The 20,553-nt window shown below is 43.4% G+C and overlaps 1 protein-coding gene across 1 annotated transcript in view; it reads left to right on the forward strand.

The window, feature by feature from the left end:
- The window catches only part of LOC124545859 (probable tubulin polyglutamylase TTLL2), a 433,526-nt gene that overhangs the window by 164,119 nt on the left and 248,854 nt on the right, over nucleotides 1-20,553 (forward strand). The window lies entirely within an intron of this gene.

Below are 20,553 nucleotides of genomic sequence, written 5' to 3' on the forward strand. Positions count from 1 at the left end.
ATTTCACGCAGTATCATATCTCCCATTTTATCTTCTTCTACAGCCTCTTCCATTTGTCTGATATTGTCCTCAAGAACATCGCCCCTGTATAGAGCCTCTATATACTCTTTCTACCTATATGCTTTCCCTTCTTTGCTTAGAACAGAATTTAGCAAAGGTAAAGGCACCAGAGGGGCAGTTCTGACATTGCGGTTGATAGTGGAAGTAAGACTTAACAAAAATCAAAACACTTTCATATTATCTGTCAATCTATAAAAGACTGAAAGACCAAGAACAAAGTGCTCGGATTAAAAAGGGTGTAAAACAGGGATGCAGTCTTTTGCCACTACTGTTCAATCTGTACATCGAAGATGCATCGACGGAAATAAAAGATACAGGAATGGGATTAAAACTCAGGGTAGAAAGGATACCACTGATAAGATTCGCTAATGGCATTGCTATGCTCAGGAAACGTAAAGAATTATAGAGCCTGTTGAATGGAATGAACAGCCCAATGTGTACAAAATATGGATTGAGAGTTAGATGAAGAAAGTCTAAAGTAAGGAAAAGCATAAAAGAGATGAGCGATAAACTTATCATAATTTGTGACCAACGAAGTAGATGAAGTGAAGAAGCTGTGCCACCTTCGACTCAAAATAACACATGGCTGACGAAGCAAGCAGACTAACACAGACAAAGAGGGCACTCATGGCCAAAGAAGTATCTAACGTCGGCCTGAACTTCAGGAAGAAATTTCTGGTACTATAAGTTTGGAGCACAGCAATGTCTGGTGGCGAAACGTGGACCGTGGAAAACAATAAAAGAAGAGAAGTGAAGCGTTTGAGATGTGCTGCTAAAAAAGAATTTTGAAAATTAGTACCTGAGAAGTATAAAGGCTGACTCCATCAGAGCAGTCAGAAGACTGATCACAAATAAAAGAAAAAAGAGCAAAGAATCATGTTAAAATGCTTTGACGTACCATAAATAATTGAAACACTCACAACCGCACATACCGCTCATTTGTTTTTATAGTCGACATTACCTGTAATAGCGCTTTGAGCCGCGCGTATATAAAGCAAACACAATCTAAATTTATTGAATGTGATCTTAATTATTCCGCACGTAATCACGAAAGCTTTAGAAAAAAACAATTTCAACATGTGCATTGGTGTTCTTGGCTTTGTCTGGCTCTTCGCCTCGTTCCTAAATATCAGCGCGGGTTATAACACAAAAACAAAAGAAAACAAAAAAATGGCTATATAGTTTGAGAATAATTTAATGAACTTTATCGTCAGCTTCATGATGTCTGCGATGTAGCGAGCTTAAATGTCATGTTAAGAAAATATGATACGTCTGATCCTGATATTCACCCTCGGAAATACTTCGCAGCTGGTATATTCGACTGATGTGGTCAAAGCGTCGTCCAATTACCCGTCCACACTACGCACAGGGTGAAAACCGCTTAAAATTCCTCCCTGTGATATGTGGGATAGGGGGGGGGGGGGCGGAGGGGGGAGGAAGAGGGAAATAGAGAAGAGGAGAGAGAGTATAGGGGGAGGGACTCTGCCAAGTCACGGCTCCAGCTCCATCGTTTAAGCTTTATTTCAGCGAGCCTCATCGTTGTTGCTATGGTATGAGCTGGACTCAATTTCTTGCGGCATTACTTGTAATGAGTCTTCATACGTGTGAAGAAATACAAGTTAAGTAAATCTTAAGCCCACCCAGCTAGCCGCGCGCTCTAACGCGCTGCTTCCAGAGCGGGAAGGCATGCCGGTCCCCAGCACGAATCCGCCCGGCGGATTAGTGTCGACGGCCGGTGTGCTGGCCAGCCTGTGGGTGGTTTTTAAGGCGGTTTTCCATCTGCCTCGGCGAATGCGGGCTGGTTCCCTTATTCCGCCTCAGTTACACTATGTCGGCGATTGCTGCGCAAACACTGTCTCCACGTACATGTACACCATAATTACTCTACCATGCAAACATTTGGGATTACACTCATCTGGTATGAGACGTTCCCAGGGGGGTCCACTGGTGTCCTAACCGCACAATAACCTTGGGTTCGGTGTGGGGCGGCGGTGGGGTGGGTACACTGCTGTGGCCTGTCGTGGGGTTGTGAACCACTGAGGGCTACGGTGGGACGAAGCCTCTCTGTCGTTTCTAGGTTCCCATTTTAATACATACGTTCATACATAAGTAAATCTTCAGTTTGTTCGCTAATCATTTGTGCTACGGTCCAGCTTTCCTATGACGAGATTTGCTGTACCATTCTGTAGTCCACCTCTCTTTACCATCTTCTATGAAGTCGTAAATATCACGTACAAAACTATTTTACTGGTATAATTTAAACTATACGAAATGCGAAATTGACTTAGTTCCTGTCGAAATTAGCATTATATTAATACCTTCCGCTGCTAACGGGCGTTGATATATATCAACAGGGACAGGTGAAACTGTGTGCCCCGACCGGTACTCGAACCCGGGATCGCCTGCTTACATGACAGACGCTCTATCCATCGGACATGTCTGAAAGAACAGACACCATACCCATATAAGTATATAGTTCTGGCAACATCGGCCATGGCCTTTGTAACGCCGGAAATGCATATCCTCCTATTTCCATCTATTGTACTATTATTTTTTTCCTTGTTTTGTTACCTCAAGATATGACATTTCTGTCTCTTTATATATTGTAATTGTTTTACTGTTTGTATATATATATTTATGCACTCATGTCGATGTATAATTGGTTTGTTTCGTAACAAACAGGACAATCTTCAGATTTGAGGTTGTTCTGGACACGAATTTTCTTTGGTGCAAATGTCGTAACAAAGTACTGGTTACGTACAGGCCGTTACGTCAGCGAGAATAAGTAGTGGGAGTAATCCTAATTACATTTGAGATTTGTCATTTATATTGAAAATTATTAAAATGAGTGAAGGCAACAATTACCAAAATTTGGTAGACTTGGATACGGAACAATCGGTCGAACAGTGGGAAACGCGCACGGCGGTTCCCATTGTTCATGGGCAGGCGGCTAGCATGAAAGACGCGACCGCCGAAACGCAACAAAGAGCAGAAATGGAATTCCAAACTTTAGAAAATGTTTCAGAATCGGAAGCGAAAATCAAATCTGTACCCCTTGATGATGAATACGGGGGAACATGTATAGAGGAACCAGCTACGGAAGTAAAACCGGTAGTCTCCGGGAATTTAACTGATTTATTGAATGTTTTGATTAATGAAATCAAGAGTCAATCGGCAGAAATTATAGCTCTGTCTGCCAAGCAAGAAGCTCAGTCTGAAAAGATTGAACGAAAGCTAGACAATCAGAACAAAGCTATTAATGTTGTTAACAACAATGTTGGAGTTGTTAATACAAAAGTGGATAAAATCAAAGAAGATATTGTTGTAATTAATACCGAAATCGGTAATCTTAAACAGGAAATGATAGGCGTTCAGGCGGAAATTGCGAGCATAAATACTCGTTTTAATTCTGAAATTAGCAGAATCGAGAAAAGTGTAGGAGAATCAGTTGCTCCGATCATCGAGAATAAGGTGACGGAACAAATTCAATTAGTGAAAAAAGAGGATCAAAAGAAGGTGGAAACTTTAAAGGCTTTAGTGTCCGAAGTAGACACTAAAGTGAGGGAGCAGGCTAATACCTGCGAAGAGAAAAAGAGGGAAGTGGAAACGCTTGCGACAACCACTTGCCAAGTAATTACGAGAGTGTCGGAATTAGAAAAGAAATTTCATGAAAAACAGAGCTATGTGCCAATCTGTGCACATAGTTCGGAATTGTTGACGAAAGAGGAGCGGTTCGACCCCTTGAAAAAAGGCGGTATGCACGCGACGGATTTCATTAAGAATTGTGAAAGAGTTTTACCCAGATCATGGACTAATGAGAGAAAAATTAATGCGGTTATTGATGTGCTGGCTGGTGATGCCAAGCGTTGGGGCTTAAACCTCAACATTACGAACCTGACTTTTGACGAGTTTAAAAATTTGTTTCTGGCTGAATACTGGTCAGAGCAAAAGCAGCAAAGTGTCTGGCGCGAATTTGTCGTATCGAGGCCTTTCGATGCGAATTCGCGCGGCTCGATGAAGGAGTTTTGTGAGGGCTGGATCCGCAAGTTGGAATATTTGCGTGATCGCCGCACGGAATCCGAAATAGTCTGGGAACTCTACAAGAAGCTTCCAGATGATACAAAACGCTACGTAGGAAGCAATTACAGGACAATCAATGATTTCCTGGAAAGAGTTGAGGACGAGGACAATTGGCGCAATAATCGCGACAGTGGTAGAGGCCGTGGTAACAACAACGGGTACCACCCCAACCATAACAACGATAACCATGGGAATAATGCATACCGCAGCAATAACAATAATGGTTCGGACCGTAATAACAATCGGTACAATGCAAATAATAACAGGAATGACAGAAACCAGTATCATACTAACGTGATACGGGCTTCACAGAATAGTAATAACGCCAGAGGGTGTGATCAGCCGCCTCAGCAGCATCCGGGGAGCGTATCTGCTGGGACGAGACAGGGAAACCATTAGCCGCGCCGGTGAGGGGCCGAGCGGGCGTGGAGAAATTTTGGCGGCCCAATAACAAGAGAAAACCCAGGTGTCGCCGTTATGAAAATTCCGTATGGAATAATCAACGGCGGGAGAGTGTGCCAGTGTTAAGAGAAAGGAGTGCGCCCACAAGTAGTAGATCAGCAGTATACACGGCGGTAGGAAGTACATTCACTGTCAGTGAGAACAATTTAAGTAGTGTTCCGGAAATCGATTATAAAGTGGCAGCTGTAATACCCACAGCGGAACTGGAGATTGAGTTTAAGAATGATTCGCAATTGTTGAGAGAAGATCAGATGTCGGATAAAACGTCCGTCATTGAGCGAGGGGATGCAGAGAGGGATGAGGTCTGGTTAAGGCAGTTCGGTCGCTTATACGACGAACTAAGAGATTATAGGGGTCTGTATGGGAGAAGTGTTTATGGGGAGCGCGTGCAGTATTTGCCGCGTCTCGTCCCACAGGAAGATAGTATTTGTGAAGTGATTGAAAGTTCTGGCCCTAACCGGCAGACTTTACCAGAAATAGTTGATGTTAATGGGCAGCACGAGCAAGATTCGTCGTGTTTCGTCCCGCAGGAGTTAGATGTTGAAGGAGTAACGGAAAGTTCTGGCCCTAACCGGCAGACTTTACCGAAAGTTATAGTGGTAGAAGTAGCCGACCCATCCGACGCAAACCTCCAGTTTAAACATTGCGAGAGTATTAAGGGGAAAGATTACGAAAATTTTAGTGATAGCCGGACACAATTGGTAGAAAAGCACATAGATTTCAGCGTGTATGAGGTTAGAGCTGACGTTATACGGTCAGACGGTAGCAGTGTGGGTTGCGCAGATCCAGAGGAAGTAATTTCAGATGCGACTGGGCACATTCCTCCAGGTAGATTGGCAGATGAGATCAATCTGACCAAAGAGGAATCAACGAAGGTGACAATTAGTGAATCGATAGCAAAGCAACACTCACTAGTTGACGAGTTACAGGAAAAGGTTTCGGTATTGGAGGCGAAGCTAGAGACTAAGCCTCAGGACAAACGTGTTGAAATTAAAACTGTATATGAACAGAGACTGAAAAAGCCGCCAGATAAGCCGGATTTAGGATCAAAGCCGGATGGTTTTTTCTGGAATGACCTGGATATAGACGAGGATTTACTGTGGCAAAATAAAGAAACAATTGAGGACAAGTGTAGACAGATAGTAGTGTCTGTTAATATGCACGACCTACAACTAAACGTGTTGATTGACACCGGTGCAGAATTGAGTGCTGTATCTGGGAAAATATTTGAGTTACTGAAAGACAGACCCGGCATCGTAGTTATGCCAGTAACAGGAGTGAAAATTATCGGTGCTACTGGGAAGGCCAGTAAACCGGTCACAAAACAGATTTTTGTCAACTTCGAGATGTGTGGGGCACGATTTGAACAAGAGTTTGTCGTCGTGCCAGACTTAACTGCGGAAATAATTATCGGGTTAGATTGGCTATTAAAGTACCGTGCAGTGATTAACTGCGAAAGCAAAACTTTGACATGTATGTCACTAGATAAAACAATGGTAGTTGGTTTTGACGAGGCAGGAGACGGTGTGCATAGGCAATACCAGCCTATACACATTGTTAACTGGCCGGATGACATTGACGTAGGAATGAGTTTGAACTGCCATAACATGAGGAATTTCGGCATTGACAAAAGTGTAGAAAGTGAATTGGAAGAGATAATCAAATTCCCTCCACGGATTAACATTAGTATTGGTGTGAAAAAAGATCGTTTGCGAGAAGTAATGAAGCTAAAAGCCGATGCTCGCATACGTCGTCATGACGCTAAAGCGCGTTTTGCTAAGTTTGCAATCGGAGACTTAGTACTTGTAAAAGCTCATGACAAATCGAGCGAGATAGACCATGAAATCTCTAAATTTAAGTTTGTTTATAATGGACCATATAAAGTCATTGGTATACCTCACACAAATGCTTACGGAATATTGTAGACTTGAAATTGTACCAACCAAGGATTGATTAGTACCACAGATAGGGTAATTTGCACAGTATGTAGATATAGAGTGTAAGATTTAAGGATGTGCCATGTGGCGATGCTTTTGCCTGACCTAGAGGTCATTAAAGAAGTTGTAATTAATAAGTAATTTATGTTGATTAAATGATTTAAGAGTTACTGAATATTAATCAATTTAAAAATCCAAGCTGCTAGTTTAAGTTTTCAGCTGAGTCACAGTAGATTAAGCAATGTAAATATGATTTTGTATATAACTGTAAGATTTCATAAATATGAGATTTACTAGTCATTGCCGATGTACTTAGACGCTGCTTTAAGTTTCAGGCTAGTACATGCGTGTGATGATGGACAGTGTTGAGTTATCCACTGTGATAGTGTTTATGGACTCCTTGAGATTACTCGGGAGTGAGTTTTTCCGAAAGAATTCAGTGAAACGGACGTTCTGGAAACGCCGTCACAAGGGCGAGTGAGATCAAGCGTGCCGCACACGCGGGCGCAACAATACTGGCGAGGCGGGCCGCTGTCGGCTCTTGTGTCGCTGTTGGCTCTTGGGCCGCTGTCGGCATTCTTTGTACTTGCGAGTACGGAAGGCGGAATTGTTTTTCTTCCTGGACAGCTGAAAGAATTCTACTGTCAATATTTATGTTTTTTTCGATCTGATGTGTGTTATTTTCTTGTTTAGCGTTTAATGGACTCCCATGACGAGAATATTAATTATGAAAGGGTTATGTAAAAATGTGTATTCTATGTAATTAATTATTAATTTGCGTATTTTCATCTACCTGTTTTTATGACCATGTACTCTGATTAATTTTGTAAATAGTATTCCATTTCTTGATACTGTTAGGAATTTAGATTTTTAGAATAGCTAAACCATTTTCTATGTTTTCTATGAATTTTAATATGTTGTCAACCTGTTTTATTTTGATCAAGATGACAGAGTGGAATAGGATTAGGAGTGTATCCACTCAATTATTATCGTCTAAAAATTGGTTTATGGTTAATTAGGCGAATGCTAAATTTTGTTGATGTTTTGAGCATATGCATTTCCGCTGTTTCTTTTTTGGGACATTTTCTGAGTCTGTTTACGTTACACGAACATCCTCAGACAATGTGGGGCACGTGTAACGCCGGAAATGCATATCCTCCTATTTCCATCTATTGTACTATTATTTTTTTCCTTGTTTTGTTACCTCAAGATATGACATTTCTGTCTCTTTATATATTGTAATTGTTTTACTGTTTGTATATATATATTTATGCACTCATGTCGATGTATAATTGGTTTGTTTCGTAAATATTATTTGTATTTTTACGCTGGGTCTTGCCTAGGGAAAACTGCTATCGAACGATTACATCGATGGGTCGTGTGAAGAATCAAAGTGTGTAGGATCTTTGGTAGTGTGAACTCTGCCGCGTGGAGCGCGGGCGGAGCAGTCGGAGGGTCTGGCGGGAGTAGCGAGTGGAGCAGGTGTTGTGTGACGCTCCCGCGAGTTGCCGCGCTTTCGGGGTTTGGCAGCATGTAATTGCGCTCGACTCGCGATGATAGTTTCTGACATGGTGTCGCGGACGGGAAACATTAACTAGCGCACATCAAGAGCCCGTTTCGTCTGGTGACCGTGTCGAGAAGAAGGCGCGCCAACATCCAGCTTCTGCAACAGCGACGGCCGACAATGAGTGACTGTCGCCACCTCCTCGACCGACGGCTTCAAACCTTCAATCAACCGACAAGGAAGACTGGACGCACGTAAAGTTTTAGAGCTGTATGGCAGACCTCAGCTTTTAATCTTGTTCCATTTTCGTAACTATAATTACAGCAACTTAGCATGAACGTTTGTTGCTCATTGTCCCAATTGCATCACCAAGCAGAGTCCCTTCCTTTTCCGAAATGAACCCGAGTGTCGTTGAAATTCAGACGCCAGCATTAAAGTAACATCATTTCACTGCTTTAATCTCAAAGGTATTCATAGCTGGCTTCAATATTCAGATTACACAAGCACAAATTAAGAGTGCGAGTTTTGTTATCGTATTTTAGCTTACCTGTGACTGCAGCTCAGCTTGGTACGTACTAAATTTTACTATTGTTAATTGTTCAGGATCATTTAATTCAAGTTCAAAGTTAAATCTCTTCTTTCTAAATTGCGTAGATTCAAGTAGCTTTTGAAATGATTGTTGAGGTAGTCCAAGACTAACCGTATTTTACTGAATTTCGATGTGCTTCAGAAAGAAAGCTCACTATTAACTTCAGTCACTAAATTAACTTTCGATTTTCCGGTTTTATTAATTCTTTTGCTAAATTAAGTCAGGGTGTAGCGAAATTTATTACTTCTGACAAACTTTCAGTTTTCACACTACACGTGTCAACCTTCAGTTGCCACGCTTCTAGTGCTAATTATATGTGTAATAATCTTTCTTTTTCAGTTACTATAGTAATTGTCCTTAGGACTGGCGACCGTGATTTCCCCAAATCTCAAATACCTAATTACCGCTAGTTAATTGTTAACGTAACGGCTGCACATTTACTTTCTTTATTAACTTTACCCCTTTTCAAAATTAATTTCCACCAGTTTCATTAGCACATTTCCTTTCATTTAGATGTAACCCTTTCCTCCCTCTTTACCGATAGATTAACTTCGGTGACGATTGCTTTTCCCAAATTTCCATTAGGTACACGCGGATTAATTTTTCACTGTCATTAAGGTCGGTAAGTGAGGGGGAGGTTACACCTTCTTCTTCTGTGCGGATGCACACATGTTCCCCGAACTCTTACGGGACTTCGTAAGAATGTCTTCGACGAGTAATGAGTGTGTTGGGGTGGGACACTACGAATGTAGTGTGGACATGTAAGCTGAGAATGTGGGTCTCGCGGGAGGCGTGCGCGAGATAGTCCCTGCAGTCGAGCTGCTCTCTCTGCCCTCTGTGGCTCTGATTGATAGAGCGTCTGCCATGTAAGCAGGAGATCCCGGGTTCGAGTGCCGGTTGCGGCACACATTTTCACCTGTCCCCGTTGATATATATCAACGCCCGTTAGCAGCGGAACGTATTAATAAAATTTTAATTTCGTTCTAGGCGGCTGCAGGTCATCAATGGTGTACATGTCTGAAAGAACAGACACCATATCCATATAAGTATATAGTTCCTGTCGTTCCCTCCGCAACATAGGGCCGTGACGAAATTCCTCCACCTGGTACGATTTCTAGCAAGTCTCTTCACTTCACTCCAGGTTTTCCCATTTTCTGCAGCTTCTCTCTCGATTGTTTGCAGTTTTTAAAAGCGGAAAAGGAATTGCCGAATGATGCCCCGCTTTTTAATGGGCTGCGCTATTTTGTACTGGTTCCTCTAGCGGCGTGTTACGCTACTTTGATGTGAGGATTTTAGTGTGTACCAAATGTGACTGCAAAAGTGTATCTACAAACAACGAAAAAATTGATTATGTAACATTATTTTTTTTGTGGTGACAGTTAAAACTTTACGATTAGCCCTCGTATCTGATCGAACGCGAGGACAGAAATGAGCAACACGATGTGCAACTTCGAGCACCTCAGTGAGCTGTTGAATTGGGGATGTGGCTCAGGCGCTTAGCTGGGAAAGCGGGCCGGTACAGATTCGCCCAGAGCCGCCAGCGCGGACCGCGGACCACGTGGTTCACGGCGGGCCGGCTCGGCTGTGCCATTGAGAAGTCGGCGCGGCGCGTGGCGTGCGGCCGCTGCTATTTTTGGTGATCGACCAGCGACGGCACAAGTTCGGAACGCGGGCCCACTGCGGAAGCGGAGACGGAAGTGGTCGCAACACAGCCGGCGGCAGGCCCAACTTGGGCCGCAGCCCGTATAATCGCGCGCGCCTCGTGACGAAACAATCCGCCCCGCGGCCGGCGTCGACACCACCTGCGGGTAGTCGTTTCCGCATCTTGCTCGTTGAAGGAATTTCCATTGCCAGTACTCTGTTGTGAAAACCTTCGCATCGTGTGTCACTGCCAAGTAACGATACCGAGGCACCAGTAAACGGCGTTGTGGAGATACAGCTGCACTGAATTAGAGGTGTTGATAAATTCTGCCAGTAGGTAGAAACTTTAACATACTTAAGAGCGTCTCCTCACAGCCCACAGCTTCTTTCAGCACAGTGTCGGTATTATTTTTTGTCAAATTTATTTTGACCAGCTTTAACAGCCCCTAAAAGCATTTTCCGTCGTTTCTTAAATAATTTCGGGAATCATTGGATCTCAACTCCTTCATTACTAAAGCGTAGCTGAATTTCTTCTTTTAAAAAGCAGCATTCTCCTTTTTTTCTGGCTTGTCAACTTTAAAAACACCCAAGTCAAATCACAAAAAGTGGTTCTGAGCACTATGCGACTTAACATCTGAAGTCATCAGCCCCCTAGAACTACTTAAACATAATTAACCTAAGGACATCACGAACATCCATGCCCGAGGCAGAATTCGAACCTGCGATCGTAGCGGTCGCGCGGTTCCAGACTGAACGCCTAGAACCGCTCGGTCACGCCGGCCGGCTTCAAATCACAGTTTTTGTATCTTCGCTATACGTCTCGAGCAACACAATCCCAAGGAACTTAACGTAGCAAACAGCCAGCGATGGGATCAGAGGGGTGCTGCGATTGCTGTGTGGATGGTGCTACCAAGTGATGTTGCATTTGTGTAGAGCGCTTAATAGGGCTTGTGTACGGTGCTGCTTTCCTGCCAGGACTGTTAGAAATTTCTCTGCAACAATGGAAAACATAGGCCTTGTGGGATGGCTACTCTCCCTCGAAATCAGCCAAGTTGTCTCGAACAACCACTTGAGAGGATTAGTGAAAGCCCGGTTCATCAATGTAAGGGCGAACGAATAAAAAATGGTTCAAATGGCTCTGAGCACTATGGGACTCAACTGCTGTGGTCATCAGTCCCCTAGAACTTAGAACTACTTAAACCTAACTAACCTAAGGACAGCACACACATCCATGCCCGAGGCAGGATTCGAACCTGCGACCGCAGCAGTCGCACGGTTCCGGACTGCGCGCCTATAACCGCGAGACCACCGCGGCCGGCAGCGAACGAATACTCCGTTGTCTTGCAACCAGCAACTAAACGTAGAGACTACGGTAGTGAACGGCAAGAGCACATCAGCTGTGTCACATACTCTCACTCCACTGCGGAGAAATTTGATTTCAATCCATTGCATAGACGCAAAGTCTAGAAATCACTTGCCGGAAGCCAATACCCCTCGTCTCCCTTTTCGAGATAGATACACTGGCGGACAAACTTACGAGCGTTGTGTCACTGCCAACTAACGTAGCTCAAAATAGAGGATAAGTAAAAGAAATATGCAGTAGGACGAACGGAAACGGCGCCTTTACTTAACAGCAGTAATAACACTAAAGACATTGTGATTGATAATGGTTCCCTGGACATTAAAAAAGGCACTGCATGGTTCTTAATAGCGTGTATGATCACCATGGGAGCCAATGCATGCTTTGCAGCGCGCTCCTATTGCAAGAGGTCGCTCGCTTTATCATAAAAATTTGTCCAAGTGATGTTGAATGTTATTATCTTCACATATATAAAAGTATTATTTTCACAAAAATCTTCAAATCGTGAGCTGCACTCTTAATTTTTGTGTATGAAATTAGTGAATTTATCCATGGTACTTTTGTTACCTTTGTCTGCGGTCACTTTCAGAATTCAAGTTAATCATCTAACTTACTAATTTAGTACGATTGCATTCTGAATTGCTGGTGTATCCATGTATCAGCAGACTGAAATGAAAACAGTGAATGGCTGGAGTAGTATGAATGAGAACAGTGGTGTATTTAAGTTTACAAAAATAATGACAAGTTTTTATTCATCCTGTTATAACTACAATCGAGCTGATAAATCTTACACAAAATGACAAACATAAATCAGGAAAGGGATGTTGCTTGATTGGCAAAGCATTTATTGGGGTGGACACTGTACAAGTTCTCACCTGAATTAATCCCTTTTACAGCGCAATCAGACTTCGTTTACATGAATCCACTGTGAGGCTAAATTCTATTCAGATGGGAGCACAAAGACTTGTGACGTCGAAGTTTTATTTAAAATTTTCTCTATGTACTTACCGCCACATAAATAACTTAGCACGGGCAGAGAAGTTTGCCCAACGTGTTGTAGATGGTAACAGCAACTACCGTGTGATTAATATCATACACTGAGGTGACAAAAGTTATTGGACAGCATTACGCACAAATACAGGTAGCAAGGTACAAAAGGGCGGTGCATTTACCGAGCTCTCATTTGTACTCAGATAATTCATGTGAAAGTGTTTGCCGGCCGGGGTGGCCGAGCGGTTCTAGGCGCTACAGTCTGGAACCGCGCGACCGCTACGGTCGCAGGTTCGAATCCTGCCTCGGGCATGGATGTGTGTGATGTCCTTAGGTTAGTTAGGTTTAAATAGTTCTAAGTTATAGGGGACTGATGACCTCAGTAGTTAAGTCCCATAGTGCTCAGAGCCATTTGAACCATTTTTGAAAGGGTTTCCGACATGGTTATGGCTGTACGACGGGAATGAACAGACTTTGAACGCGGAATGGTAGTTGGAGCTGGAACGCATACGACATTCCATTTCTGAAATCGTTACGGAATTCAGTATCCCGAGATCCAAAGTTTCAAGAGTGTGCTGAAGATACCAAATTTCAGGCAATACCTCTCACCACGGACACCACAGTGGCCGACAGCCCTCATTTAACTACCGAGAGCAGCAGCGTTTGCTTAGTGCTGTCGGTGCTTACAGACAAGTAACATTACGTGAAATAACTGCAGAAATCAATGTGGGACTACGACAAACATATCCGTTAGGACAGTGCAGCGAAATGTGGTGTTAACAGGCTCTGGCAGCAGACAGCCGATACGAGTGCCTTAGCTAACATTACGACAACGCCACTCGTGGGCTCCTGACCATATGGGCTGGAGCCTAAAAACTAAACTTCATTCTGCCTGAATGAGCATGTATGCCTAACGGTACCGACCGTCCGCCATGTCATCCTCAGTCCATAGGCGTCACTGGCTGCGGATATGTGGTCAGCACACCGCTCTGCCAGCCGTGTGTCAGTTTACGAGACCGGAGTCGATACTTCTCGATCAAATGGCTCCTCACTTCGCCTTACAAGGGTTGAGTGCGTCCCACTTGCCAACAGCGCTCGGCAGACCGGTGATCTGACGGGAAACGGTGTTATCACTGCAGCGAGACCGGTGGACTGGAAATCCTTGCCTAATGAGATGAGTTCCGATTTCAGTTGATACGAGATGATGGTAGTGTTCGAGTATGGCGTAGACCCCACGAAGCAATGGACTCAAGTTGTTAATAAGGAACTGTGCAAGCTGGTGGTGGCTCCGTTCTGGTGTGGACTGCGTTTACGTGGGATTTCCTGGACCCTCTGGTCCAGCTGAACCGACGTTGACTGGAAATGATTGTGTTTGGCTACTTGGAGACTAGTTGCAGCATTTTGTGGACTTAATATTCCCAAACAACGATGGAAATTTTATAGATTACAATGCGCCAGATCACCGGGCCACAATTGTTTACGACTGTTTTGAAAAACATTGTGGACAATTTGAACATATGATTTGGCCACTCAGATAGCTCAAATAAATCCCATCGAAAATTTATGGGGTGTAAGCGAGAGGTCAGTTCGTGCAGAAAATCCTGCACCGGCAACACTTACGCAGTTATGGACGGTTATAGAGGCAGCTTGGTTTAATATTTCTACAGGGGAATTCCAACGACTTGTTGGGTCCATGCCACATTGAGTTGCTGCGCTATGCCGGGCAAAAGAAATTTCAACACAATGTTAGGAGTTATCTGATTACTTTTGTCACGTCGGTGTATTCCGCTTGCTGTCTAGCGTGCGAAATCTGCGTTGTTGCCATCTTAAAACTAACAACAGTCCGTGTGCCGCAACAGGCGGCAACCAAATGCGTCCTTTTTGTCCGCTGACAGGTACAAATTAATTTTATTCGCACTATAGTGAGAATACTGTGTGACATGACAGTCAAAGATCCCGCTTTTTGGAGACGTATTACGGATTGGATACAATTGAATAGGTGCAAATATGAACGAGAAAGCCAAAAAGTACACATTAAATATTTTTATACTTAAATTTACCGATGAAAAAAAGTACTTGCCATTTGCAAGTGTTACGTGTATCCGACCCTGTCGTCGAATCAAAAATTCACAGGAGGAACTATAGCAGGCGTGCGAAAATATGGTCTGTTACCTCAAGTACGAAGCTGGGTGCAGGGGCCGATAGATTTGTCGTTGCAGGGTGACGGGGCTTAATAGGGGGAAGGTTTTCTTGTTTTCCTTCCAGTGCTGACAGTTCATGGGCGTGTGTGCTTCGTACCGATCAGCTGGGTATTCGTGAGTGTGTATTATGGAGACGGTCATCATCAAACACGGTACATCTTTGTAGCAACGAATTTGAAATTAAAGTAAGGCTGTTGTGAGCAGAAGAAAAACATCATTCAAAACATTTAATAAATGTTTGTGATCGTTTCTTTTATTGTTTAATGCTCTTGAGCAGAAAAGTTTGACGACTGCTGTTACATGCATATTGGGGAAGCGACACATGTTGCTGTTGATGTAAGAAATGGTTCAAATGGTTCTGAGCACAATGCGACTTAACTTGTGAGGTCATCAGTCGCCTAGAACTTAGAACTAATAAAACCTAACTAACTTAAAGACTTCACACACACACATGCCCGTGGCAGGATTCGAACCTGCGACCGTAGCGGTCGCTCGGCTCCAGACTGTAGCGCCTAGAACCGCACGGCTGTTGATATAAGACGACGTCAAAAGCACCAATACGGCCAAGGTGCGTAGGTCAAGCAGAGCCTGCTGCTCGGCCTCCAACATCCTCTGACCTCAATAGACAGAAATTACTAATCCTGCTAACATATCCTCCCAGCATCTTCTACAAAGATAAAAGTTACCCGATCCACCCTTACCTCTGTCAGTGCCGGCACACGGTATTGATCTGCCAAGAAGTTTAAATCAGCGCACACTCCGCTTTAGAGCGAAAATCCATTGTGGTAAAATGCAATAGATATTTAAAAAACACACACAAATATGCAGTACGTCTTATTATTCAGTCTGAAGATGGCTCGACTACTCACAGCCGAAATACAATATTAGGAGAAGAAGTCGTTCATTCCCAGAACTTCATGGATAAATAAATACTGTGGCCGAACAGTTCTAGGCGCTTTATCCGGAGCTGCGCTGCTGCTACGGTCGCAGGTTCGAATCCCGCTTCGAGCGCCCATAAACCCCAACACACACACACACACTCGGACATGGATGTGTGTGATGTCCTTAGGTTAGTTAGGTTTAAGTACTTCTAAGTCTAGGGGACTGATGACCTCAGATGTTAAGTCCCATAGCCTTAGAGCCATTTGAACCATTTTTGATAAATAAATAACAATTGTACAAAAATCACATTGTAACGCCTCCTATGAATATTAATACGTGACCAATGACAGTTTAACTGAGTCGAAAATGGAAAGATTGTATTATATGTGGTGAAACGACTCAGAAAATCGCGACCTGTGGACTGGTTCCAATAGGAGTAATACGAGCAGCAATAGCTCTAACATCGAATGAGGAAATAGGATTGTGGTTAGACTACTATGAATAGTATAGCGAACGTTTTATCGTAGCTAAAATAGACGCAAATCCAACAGTCACCCCAGTTAGAAAAACGTGATGTTTTACCGCCAAGAGCTGCTGCTAAATATTCTTCATTGAAAAGCCAGTTTCGGTACAAGGACTATCATCAGGTTCATAAAACATTCAAATGGCTCTAAGCACTATGGGACTTAACATCTGAGGTCATCAGTCCCCTAGAGCTAGAAGTACTTAAACCTAACTAACCTAAGGACATCACACACATCCATGCCCGAAGCAGGATTCGAACCTGCGACCGTAGCAGCAGTATGGTTCCGGACTGAAGCGCCGGAGTGAACGTGTTGGATATGAATACAATTACCGTTATTAACTAATTACCTATCTGCTCACGCAGACAACATAAGAACACTTTGTCAGGCAATTACATTGCTACAAAATTGTGTCGCTGAGTGTGGAAGCAGCTTTAAAAAGATAACAGGTAACACGAAGCGTTTCGAACGGTGCCGACTTTTAACGATCACCATTTTGGGGCCAGCAGCCCATATGCTGCAGTCTTACCATATATGGTGTACTGGGGGCTCGTAACATATTAAATATGTAGTTTAAGAATTATTAATAATAAGATCGGTACATATGCAGCCTGGTGCCTCCTCACAATGTTAGTATTGGCCCTTGAACAAAGAAGTTTAACGACCACTGTTCTAAGCGGTGAACCAAGTTACGCATAAGAACTTTACACTTGCAACGGCAGTTGTCTTTGCCTCACATATACATCTGTTGACTGTGGCTGCTGTCACCCATTCCAATAACGCAATATATAGGGTGAATCGCCTAAGACTTGCCCCGCAAATATAGCGGAAATGGAAAGTGCTACTGATGTGCGGTTTCCACAGAATTAATTAGTAGTCAGGGGTTCATATTTTTAGTCAATTAACAGGTTGTAATAATACTTAGAAACTGTACTTTTTGCTCAGACGTACACTTTTTAAAATCGAATAATGCCCATTGACATTAACAAACTAAAGTTAGGGTAAATTAGAATGTCAGTGGTGTTTGTTGCAGGATTCTAGTGCGAGTCGTTTACGAAATATCGTATTTTGGAAAGTTTCCATATGTTCATATGTGTGTGAAATCTTATGGGACGTAACTGCTAAGGTCATCAGTCCCTACGCTTACACCCTACTTAACCTAAGTTATCCTAAGGACAAACACACACACCCACGCCTAAGGGAGGACTCGAACCTCCGCCGGGACCAGCCGCACAGTCCACGACTGCAGCGCCCAAGACCGCTGGGCTAATCCCGCGCGGCACGAAAGTTTCCACACCGAGACTTGTGCAATACCTGTGGTAGCACACACTAAAGAACAGCACAAGTGCATACGCTAGTTATGTGGATTTTAACGAGCAACGAGACAACTGACCATCACATGTGTTCAAAATTACCGCCAGCAGTGGCAGTACACGCTTCCAGTCTGGTATGGAATGCTGCTGCTCACGTTCTAACATTTCAGGGGAGATGTTCTCCAAGTGGGCTGCAGTAATAGATCTTTGCATATTTTCGGGTGTAGCTGGTATGTCCTTGTAGATAGCGTCTTTCAGCTTTTCCCACAGAAATAGTCTATGGGCGTCAGACCTAGGGAACGGGCAGGCCATGGTACATACAGGCCCTCTGCATCCAACTCAGCGATCTGAAAACAATTCGTGAAGACATTTTGTAGTACTTCGTGAACTATGTGATGGACAGCCATCGTGTTGGTACCACAGATTCCTCCTTCTCTGTAGAGGAACTTCTTGTAGTATTCGTGAAAGATGGTCTGTCAGGAGGCTGCGATACTTATGCACGTCCAGTGTTCAGTCTATGAAAAAGTGGCCTATGAACTGATAGTTCACAATCCAACACTACACATTTACACTCCATGAACGCAGACGTTCCACATGACGAAGCCAACGGGAGTTATCAAGAGACCAGTGGATTATGTTTACCTGGCCATGATTGATAAATGTGCCATCACTAAACAAGATAAATGATACATCTGGAGTATCCTGTCTCAGTACCCCTGTATGGAAGTTAACACGATTCTTATAATCGTTTCCATAGAACTCTTCATGCAGAGAGATGTGAAGGGATGGAACCTGTGTCAGTGGAGAATGCGTAGGACACTTGCCTCATTCGTGTCACTTGGTCGTGCAGTTGCGCGGGAGCCTAACGTGCGGATCAACTAAACAGCAACAAGATCGTTAATTTCCCCTTCTTCTGTCATCACGTGTTTCCTTCTGTTCCGCTGTCTAGGTTTTACACTACTACTTTCACGTAACTGGTTGTAGAGGCTGACTGATAACTGCCGAGATGGTTGACGTCTATTGGCATATTTTCCTGCATACACTGTACAAGAACGAACTGCATTCTTTCTGCAACCTCCATACACCATGAGCATATCGACTTCTTCTGAATCGGTAAATCCCATCGTCCACTAACGATCTACTGCTTAGACTGTCATACACTAACTGATTAGCAAGCCGGAACGCACCCAAGGGACATGCAACTACACTGTAAGCAAACATAACAAAATGGCTCTGAGCACTATGGGACTTAACATTTGAGGTCATCAGTCCCCTAGAACATAGAACTACGTAAACCTAACTAACCTAATGACATCACACACATCCATGTGCGAGGCAGGATTCGAACCTGCGACCGTATCAGTCGCGCGGTTCCGGACTGAAGCGCCTAGAACCGCTCGGCCACACCGGCCGGCAGCAAACATAAAATCGTACTTAGCACCTACGGAGGACGAATGGCACAAACAAGTTTCAGAGTGAAAACTTTTCAAAATACGATACCTAGTAAAAGGCCCGTATTAGAATCCTGTACAAACACCCCTGACATTCTAATTTACCTTATTTTTAGTTTGTTAATGTCAATGGGCATTATTCTATTCAAAAAGGTATGTTTGCACGAAAAATACACTTTCTAAGTATAATTATAATCTATTGATTGGGTAACAATACGAGCCCCTGACTACCGATCCATTCTGTGAAAACTGCACATCGATAGCATACTCCATTTCCACAGTATTCGAGGTACAAGTTTTAAGTGACTCACCCTTGATATTAGCTGTTGGGTACAGCAGCCCAGCTCTAATAATGGACCCTCATGATCTAGTTAACACTTAATGCTTTGAATTAATTTAGCGAATCGATGCCGGAGTTTCCGCTCAAAACCTTTTTGCCAGTTAGGAGCCAGGGACGCCTCCACCTCGTAACAGGCTCGTCAGTAGTGGACCTTGCTACATATTGCACAATATAAGAATTTGAGGGATACTCATTTGCAACAGATGTTATGAATTCTGCATGGTTTCCGAATATTGGCGCAACTCCGCATTTTTCACACCAGCAAACATTATCAGAGGTGAAAGAAGTGATAAGTGGCATGTAGTAATCTTACGATTGACCAGGCATCAAACCCGAAACTTTTGAATGAATAGTGAGGCATTCAACCGCTGAGCCACCAAGTTGACTAATATTTTTTAATCGGCCAAAACTAGTAGCGGAAACTAAATCACAGCTGACTGCTATCAACGATCGAATGAATCAATTTCTCAAATGAACTATTGGCAATGATAATTTTTTCACTGTCTACAGATTTTAATCGCAAGTGTAATGTGGCTAGATACTTCTTATGGAGCAGAAGTGTTCCAGCTAAATTGAACATATTGTGGGACCAATCGTAAGAAGAGCTCGAAGCATAAACCTAGCGTTAGCCAAATGGTGCTGTAAAATTAAGAGCGTTTTGACTGAGAACAGGAAACTCGAAAATTAGTATTACATTTTTATAAATTAATGTTGACGTATAATTCACCTCTTTACTGTTTCAACGAGATTATTATGTTCCTATTCATATGTTCTATGCTTATTACTGCAGCGCACATGCTCCAAATGTGACTGTGAAAGGTGACAAGCAAATTGTGTGTCTTTTTCACCAAGTTTGATATTGATTTAATAATTGAGAATTTATTAGGGGATTGCATTGAGATTATGTATTAAAAAAAGGTGTTGAAGCAAAGTGATTGATGGTGTAGCAGTGCCATACGCAATGTTCCTTCTTCAACATGATGAAGGTCTCCCTGATTTTTGGAAGTCTCTCTCTGTGTTTGGGGGGGGGGGGGGGGGGGGAGAGATACATTGCTGAAACTGGGATTGGGGGCCAGCAGAAATGTTACAGAAAAACCGCACTTCGTGTGGTAACTGGGAAGCCCAGATATTTAGTTCGTGGAACAGGGCTGCCAAGGCGTCCAATGCTGTGCTGCCTAGAGGGACACCAGGGGGCGGAGGGAGGCCATGAGCTGCGGGA

This window comes from Schistocerca americana, chromosome 8 (assembly GCF_021461395.2).
Source record: "Schistocerca americana isolate TAMUIC-IGC-003095 chromosome 8, iqSchAmer2.1, whole genome shotgun sequence".
NCBI lineage: Eukaryota > Metazoa > Arthropoda > Insecta > Orthoptera > Acrididae > Schistocerca > Schistocerca americana.